Source organism: Pteropus alecto, unplaced genomic scaffold (genome assembly GCF_000325575.1).
Source record: "Pteropus alecto unplaced genomic scaffold, ASM32557v1 scaffold95, whole genome shotgun sequence".
NCBI lineage: Eukaryota > Metazoa > Chordata > Mammalia > Chiroptera > Pteropodidae > Pteropus > Pteropus alecto.
In genome coordinates, this window is record NW_006441071.1 from 12599281 (window position 1) to 12608108 (window position 8828).

Sequence of the window (8828 nt, forward strand, 5' to 3'; positions counted from 1 at the left end):
ATGGTGTACACCTGGTGTCTAGGCAGAAGTTGTCTCAGCAGGGTGTACGGGTTGGGAACAGTGAGATGTATGGTCTCAACCCGCTTATTTACTTCTCTGAGGTCCTGTACTGGCCTGTAGTCTTGGGTACCTGGTTTCTGAACTGGAAGCAGTGGGGTATTCCACGGCGAATGACAGGGGACTAAGATCCCTTCATTCAGGAGCCTCCGAATATGCACTGCTATACTAGACTTAGCCTTCTAACTGATGGGGTACTGCTTTACACTGATGGGCTGGGCAGAACTCAGTAGGGTCACAACAGTAGGAGACTGATGGGGTGCCAATCTGGGTCGGTTAGTCTCAGCCCACACCCGAGGGACCCTGCACTGTAGTTCTTTTAACAGTGATGCATTAGGGGAAGGATCGAAAACAGGCTCCTCCAATAAAAGGTATTCAGAGAGGGGGCAAGTGAGCATTATTGCAGATGGATTGGCCTCCAGAGTTAGTTCAATGTGTCCTTCTTTAAAAGAGATGGTGGCCCGTAATTTTTGTAGTAAGTCTCTCCCTAGCAAAGGATACGGATATTCAGGCATAACCAAGAACAAATGAGTGATGGTCCCTTTTCCTAGGTCAGTAATTCTGGCCTGGGTCCAAGGGTAAGATTTCCCTTGTCCTGTGGCTCCTTGTATTAAAGTCTTTTTTTTTAGATAGGGGGCCTTGGGTATTCTGTAAAACTGAGTAAGTAGCCCCCGTATCCATTAAAAAGTTTACAGGTTGGCCCCCGACTTGCAATGTTACCCTGGGCTCCCGGGGGCTCATAATGTAGGAGCCCTGACCTCCTTATTCTGCATCCTCCAACATAGTGAGTGGAGCCTTTTTTCTTGGGCTCTGGCCCTTTTCGGGGCACACGTTCTTTCAATGTCCTTTCTTCTTACAGTATGCACATTGGTCCTTCTCTAAGTTACTCCGACCCCAGTCCGCCTTTCCCTCGGGGTGTCGGCTTGGCCCTCGGCCCTGTCCTGGCCAGGTGGGCCCCGTGACTTATCCTGTCCAACAAACATAACCTTCTGGACATCATCCCTGTTGGGCAATCTCAAGCAGTTTAGATAAGTTCTCTCCCTCAAACCCTTCTAGTTTTTGTAATTTCTTTCTGATATCTGGGGCCAACTGACTAACAAAGGTTAGATTAATGGCTCGCCAATTATTTGGGTCCTCCGGGTCAATGGGAGTATACAGTCTATAAGATTTTAGTAACTTCTCTAAAAATGCTGCAGGTGACTCATCTTTAGTCCTCCTTACCTTGATCTGTGTTGGGATTCCAGTCGGGTCAGGTGCTGGGAAATACAAGTTGTATATGTGTGGGGTCAGTGGTGGGCTGCCCAGTGGGGTCCGAGAGCCCTCTTGCAGCTTCCCTTAGAATGCGTTCCTCCTTCTCTGTAGTGAACAAAACCTGTAAAAGCTGCTGGCGATCATCTCACGTGGGTTGGTGGGTGAAAAAGATGGATTCTAAAAGGGAGGTCAAGCCTTGGGGTTTTTCTGAGAAGGACGGAGTTTGCAATTTCCAATTATACAGATCACTAGTTGAAAAGGGGACGTACACCATGAAAGAGGTCTGGGTGTCTCCCCCAGATGGGGCTATCTGTCGGAGAGGCACCAGGACAGCTGCAGGTTGCGACGAATCGAGGATGGGGTCAGGATCCTGTGGAGGGTAGTAGACAGCCCCCGTCCGAGTGTGTGGTGGGCTCCGAAGAGGGGTTGCCTCCCAAGAATCAGGAGGCCTAAAGGGGTTACCAGGAGAGCAATAGGGAGGGGGATTAAGGATCTCCAGATCCTCCGGAGGTGCCTGTAGAACAGGTTCAAGGGATTTCTGAGGTGCCGGAATGCTCCTCGGCTCTGCCAGAAGAACCATATGAGAGGCAGGCCCCGGCAGAGAGTCAGCCACCGGAGAGTCTGACTTACTCTGACAATCTTTCAGATACTTAATAGCATCAGACACACTGTCTATCCAAACATGTATGGGGCCTGATCAGGGTAACCAGGATTCCCAAAGAGTACCCAGGATTCCTATAAACAACACTTCTGACTCTGAAGGCAGTCTGCAAATCCAAGGAACCCTCAGATGGCCATCCAACTCCGAAGGCCGGCCAGTCTACTTGGCATAGCCTCTGGAGATCGAACGGAGTGACTGACGACCCATAACTTCGGGCCTCTTGCCTGAAATCCTTAAAACTGTCCACAAGGCACTGCAAGGGAGTGGGCTTAGAAGAAGCCTGTCCCATGGCGGTGGGGATGGACGTGAATGAGAATAAAAGTCCTGTGAAAGATAAGAATGTTAGACAAGGTCCACTCGGTGACTAGGTGGCCACTCGGGCGGTGCTGTAGCAGCAAGAAACCCTGCAAAAAGAAGAATTAATAAACTAAAAAGAATAACAAGAAAAATCACAAGAGACATTCAGAGACCAGAACGATCAGACAATGAGACAAACTTGCCGGAAACCAAAGTAAGTAAACTTATGAGGATCAAGGTAACAGGAGGGTAACAGTACATTCGACCGGTCCGGACAAACATACACAATACAGACAGACAAAACGGACTACTGGTAACACGAAACGCTAGCGTATCAGAAACCGAAACCGAAACAGGTACTGGGTCAGGGTCTGACGTCTCAGACCTGACCGTACTAGGGAAGTTGTGCTGCGTCCAGCCTTCCACTAGTTCTTAGGGCCCACAGACAGAAACAGGTCTAACAGGACTCTTAGACTAACTCACCGGTGAGACTGGATCAGAAGGCTCGCGTCCAATTTTCAGAAATGTTTGTCCACCGGTCTCTCTGATTTAGGGCCTCCGGACATCCGGGGCTGAGGAACGTCTCTCAGTGGCCGCCCCCTGGACGCGGTTGTGCCCCACCCAGAGCGACTGGGGTTGTGGGTCTCAGAGAAAACTCCTCTTCTCTCTCTGGGGAGGATCTCACTGGGGCCTCCAAATGTTATGGCGCGAACGATTCTGATACTTACGGAACCAACTGAGATTAATTATGAGCCTTTATTAGCCGGCCAGCGACTGACTCTCTACCACACAGGGTTAGAGGAGATCAGCCCCGAGCTTCTAGAGGAGGCAGCTGATAAAGCCTCCTACTACATCCTTTAATAAGCAGATTACAAGAAGCAGAAGTTAGCCGTTAATATTTTGTACAAAGATAAATGTATCCGGGGAATTCTCAGATCAAACAGAGCCTAATAGACAGTTTTATCATCTTCACCTTGGAATGTTGCACTTCTCCTGGGGCTGTTGCCTGGAGATATCACCTCCCTGAAACTGGAGAATTTCTACTTTTACATTGAGCGCACTGCTAGCTCTGTCCGCTGGCTCCCCGCTACCCCCATGATCTTACGAAGTACTGCCATTCTCACCCTACACTGGAGAAAGGCTTGAGGAACACTACAAAGATGGCAGTGGCAGCATACACTGGGACTCCAGTCTTCGGACACTAGGCCATTGCTTATTTTATTTTGAGGCACCAAGCTTTGTCCCTTTCACATCATTCCCTTCCTTTATATTTACGCCAAGTCAGGTCCTCCCATCTCGCGTACCTCAAAATGAGTAGTTGTAATAACTTCACACACAAATATACACACACACACAGACTTTTCCCTCTTTCTTGTCTTCTAATCCTGCACACCAACATCTTACCAAAGATTGGATGTTACACCTCTGCTCAAAAACCTTCAAAAACGTGCGGTTAACTATCAAATGACCACAAATTTAGGAGTTCAATATCACAATAACCTGGCTTTGCAGCCATTCTTGGACAATGTCACCAGATCATGAGTTCCAGAACACATGGGACGGGAGTAATTCTGGAAGGGGTGGTAACTTAAGTAAGACTAATGAAGGTTGCTAGCCTTATGTGGATAAGTCTCAGTTATAGGGAACCACTGGGAAGATCTGACCTCCTATACGGTGACATGTAATTAGAGGTGTAGGTAGACTTTAACAGAATTAGCCTGAAGTCCATGTGTAATCCATGTCTATTATTGCCAGTTTTTCAGACGTTTTGGAAATTAACAGTGGTGATGTGAGTGTGTTGAAAGCTCAAGGATCTGTAAGGTCCTCCCTCAAATTCTGCTCTGGGGGATGCCAAAGCAAGGAAAGGAGCCATCACAACAGGAGTGTTAATTACTCAACCTTAAAAAACAACTAATATCCTCTGTGCAGCAAAACCTGTTGGTGCCCTGTTCATATCCCTTCAGCTCTACTACTTTCAGTGCACACCTCTTTAATTTTCCACTAACAGCACCTACATCTCTTTGTCTGAGGGTTTTTCCCATTTGCCTGCAACGTAGCAGACCAAAGGTACTGGAGAATTAATGCCCCCAGAGTCTTCAAACAATGATGGATGGGAGTTGATGTATAAATATTCCAGCTTTCTCAACCCATGGGTGAGATAGTTCTGAGATTCTATTGTGTTTCCCTAGGGTTTCCCAAAAGTTTTAGCTCCAGTTGCCCTCAGGGGTAACCTGCTTGATTAGGTATTTTTTATTGGCTTTCTTCCCTTCTCTGTATCCTCAGCTCCTTTGTAATAATTCCTGGGATTAACTCCTAAATAAACTACAATTATTGCACCAGGGTCTTCTGGGCAACCAACCCCAAAATAAGTTCTGATTTTTTAACTTTGAGAACTGAGATTCTCAGTCAATAAATAACCTGCTTGACGTGACATAGCTAATATATAGCAGAACCAAAATAGAAGGTCCATCTCTCTCTCCCTCTCCCTCCGTCCTTCTCCTCTCTCTCTCTCTCTCTCTCTCTCTCTCTCTCTCTCTCTCTCTCTCGTCATATATATTTGGAACCCTGAACCTCCAATAAGAAATCTGCCTACCATGCACCTGCCATGTCAGAGACATTAGAGAGAGAGAGAGAGAGAGAGAGAGAGCGCCAGTTGTTCCAGCTAACAGCTACCATCAACTACCAAACATAGGAGTGAATGAGCCTTCAGATGATTCCAGTTCCTAGCCAGCCCAACCAATTTTTGGAGCCACCCTAGCTGATGCCATATGGAGCACAGATTAGCTATCTTCGCTGAGTCCTGCCCGAATTGTATATTTCTAGGTTAAACAAATGACTATTACTGTTTTAAGCTATGGGGTTGGGGGTGGCTGTTATACTCAGTAATAGATAATGGAAACTACATATCCCTGAACTCCTTACCCTACATAATTTTGAGTTAACAAGCCACAAGAAACATCTTGCATGAAATTTGGAAGGCAAAAGTGATGTCACAGCCATATTTCATATTTTTTATGTAGGAAAGTCACTGCAGGGTATCAGGCTCCTTGAAGCTCACATACTTATTGGATGCTGATCTTATGGCATAGAGTAGCAGCCAGGCCCATAGCTCCTCCACCTAGCACCTGATCCTACTTCAACAATTCCAACTACCGGGCCAGCTATGCATCTACCCCACATGGCAATACCGTTTATGCTGGTCACTCACATCATTGAAGTTGGAGGCTTGGAGATGGTGAGAAACATGCAGATTCCAGTTCAAGCTACTGACTTTGGACTCCATCAGCAGGCACAAAGATAACAGCTTCACATAGACTGTGAGATAGGTCAAATCTTTATTTTAAACCTCTAGGGAGTGCTTCTTTTTTGATTGAACCTTGACTGGTATAGAGGCCATTATTGAAAGCCTACTGAGATCAAGACTGTATATACATGATCTTATTTGGTCCTCATACCAACTAGCTCAAAAGTTATATTATGATGACTCAGATGTTTATGATACAATTCTTTCTACTTTTGTTTATATTTGAAATTATCCATCACAAATTTTTTAATCTGCTTATATTCTTCTTTTAAACTAAATGATAAATGTCATATACCTTGCCTTGTAATCACTTCCACAAATACTTCCATTTTAATAAGGATAAAAGCATACTTGGCTCAGCAAAGGGGAATTGGATTTAGGGGCCAGAGTAGAAATGGATTCTTCCCAGTCCATAGAGAAAGTTGCTCAGTACCCTACTTCTACCTACTCTGCTGTCGCACCATCTCCTTTGCTCAAACCATAATGGTTCTAAGGGCTTTTTCTCATCTCTGCCTGGAACTAATCCTTAAACTGCTCTAGTTTTAGGATGAATTTCTGTGTCCAGTGCTCCTCCTCTGGGCTCCCACAATAACTATTCACAGCTACATTTTTTTGTATGTATATATATCCTTTCATAACCTGCTTATGTGGCAGCCTTCCTAACAATGCTTTATGATCCAGTAAGTTCAAGGACTATATCTTATCATTTAAAGCAGAAAGTCTTATAATTGTATCTCCATTGCTTAGAACCTAGTAAGAGTTCAACAACTGTGACTAGAATTAATTACTTAATCAATTAATTGAAAGACATATGGCTAGCCTAAATCAACAACTCAAAACTGTCTAAAGCACTGGTTCTCAAACTTTAGCGTGCATTAGAATTATCTGGAGGGCTTGTTAAAACACAGATTGCTAGGCCTTATCCCAGAATTTCTTCAATACATCTGGGGTCAGACCTGAGAATTTACATTTTCTAATAACTTCTCAGGTAAGTTGATGCTTCTTGCCTAAGGACCACACCTTGAGAAGCTTTAAAAACAATTTAAAAAGTATGGACGCCTTCAAGTGTACCAACATACACATAATGGGAGTCCCAGAAGGAAAAGAGAGAAAGAAGCAGAAAGAATATTTGAAGAAATAGTAGGCAAAACTGCCCAAATTTGACAAAATACATAAACTTATACACTCAAGTCGTTAAAGTCAATACTTAGAAGCTGAGCCTCCAGATGAGAACCCCTTCCTAGCTGACACCGTGATTACCACCTTACGAGGCCCTGAAGCACAGAACCCAGTTAAGCCATGCCTGAACTCCTGACCCACAGAAACTGTGAGATAACTAATATGTGTTCAAACTACTCAGCTTGTGGTAATTTGTTACACGGGTATGGAAAATTAATACGCTGGGTTTCAAACCCAGGTCTGACTGGCTTCTAAAGTCTATGCTCTTTTTCCTCCACCTGATTAAACATATTGCAAAAGGTGTTAACTGAAGAGCTGTTGGAGAATGGAGATTATAGACTTGCGGAATTCTAAGAAACACAGGTTCTGTAGTCCAGCCCCTCTATTATGAACAGATCCCCCTCTCCCAAGGGAACACCTAGGAAGATTTCCATACTGAGTTGGAAGACAGTGGCCTAAGTCCCGTTTATATTTAGATGATGACCAGAGACAACCATGACTAATGCTTTTAAAGATTTTTTTTGTGATTTTTGGAGACCCACTGATTGTGACATTCAATTTCTGTTTTCCTATAATTGTTAGTAGTAAAAACACTGATAAAATTTGAGTTGTGTGCTTGTTTCAGAGCCTTCAGGAGTAGGGCAGGTTAAGGAACTTGAGTCTTAATTTACAGACAAACATAAACATCTTCACTAACTAGAAAAGTTAAAGAGAAGTGGGTGATCAGCTGGTGATAAGCACTTAGAGCAGAATTTTTGAGACTCCAGTTGCCCAATCTTGAAGCCATCGTATCATAATTATGAAACACTAAGATTTATAATTATGAAACTTCAAGTGTGAATTGAAACCTAATACATAAATATGGCATTGTTACATAAATGTTACATTCCTGATTTTCTAGTACTGTCTTTAGTTCCGTAATTTATTAACCGTCTCCATCAAATCACAGTCATCACTCATCAAATCACATGTTCCAGTGTTTGATTCGGAACCATCTATATTACAATTCTTTCACTGTTTTAGATATACTTAGCCATGTAAAAGACTGTTGATCTATTGACAGTAAAGGGGTATCTAAATGCCTATGAATTGATGAATGGGTAAACAAAATGGAGTATATCTGTACAGCGGAATATTATCCAGCAATAAAGATACATGCTACATCATGGATGAACCTTGAAAAAATTATGCTAAGTGAAAGAAGCCACACACACACACACAGACACACACACACACACACACACACACACACATCCACATATTGTATGATTCTATTTATATGAAGTGTCCAAATAGGCAAATCTTATAGATACAGAAAGTAGATCAGGTGGAATCAAAGATGGTATTAGAAAATCCAGACTCATGTTCCACCAGCTTAGTAAACTCAGCATGAAGGCACCTTTTTTCTAATGGCACCAGCAAATCTGGGGGAGAAGTCTCATAGGATCACATATCCATTTCTGAAACAATCTCAGTAGTTTGGGGGAAGATGTTCTCTGATTGACCAAACCTGGGTCACCACTTTGGAGAGAAAGTAGTATCAGTGCCTCTTCAACTACAAGGATGGAACATGAGAGAGGAATGGGTCCGCTAAGGAAAATTAAAATCTTATTATTACAAGAGGTAACAGATGCTAAACAGGCAAAAACAATACATGATCACCTCATCAAACTTGCACAAGGCCAAAGAGTCTCATCACATCATGACTTTATGGAGTTAAAACTTCATATATGTGGATATTTTTCCAACTTAATTCAATTCCATAAACATTTATCTAACAACTACTAGAGTACTAGGGTTAGCTGTGCCAGAAATGTACAAAGAGACAAGGTGAAAGACTGCAGAGATGAGTAAGACTCAGACTCTGTTCTCAGGATGTTTGCAGCCTAATCCAGTGGTTCTTGACTTTTATATAAAAAATTCACCCAAGGGATCTTATTAAAGATTCAAATTCTTGAGCCATACTCTAAGATTTTCTGATTTGGTAGATGTGCAGCTGGCTTTAGATATGTGTCTTTAAATAAGCACCCCGGGTGATCATGCTGCATGGGGTCCAGTAACTACTGTTTGAGATTCTCT

The 8828-nt window shown here is 43.4% G+C and overlaps 1 pseudogene; it reads right to left on the bottom strand.

Moving 5' to 3' along the window:
- The window catches only part of LOC107196138, a 4525-nt pseudogene extending 2637 nt beyond the window's left edge, over nucleotides 1-1888 (bottom strand).
- Nucleotides 1889-8828: the final 6940 nt, after the last annotated feature.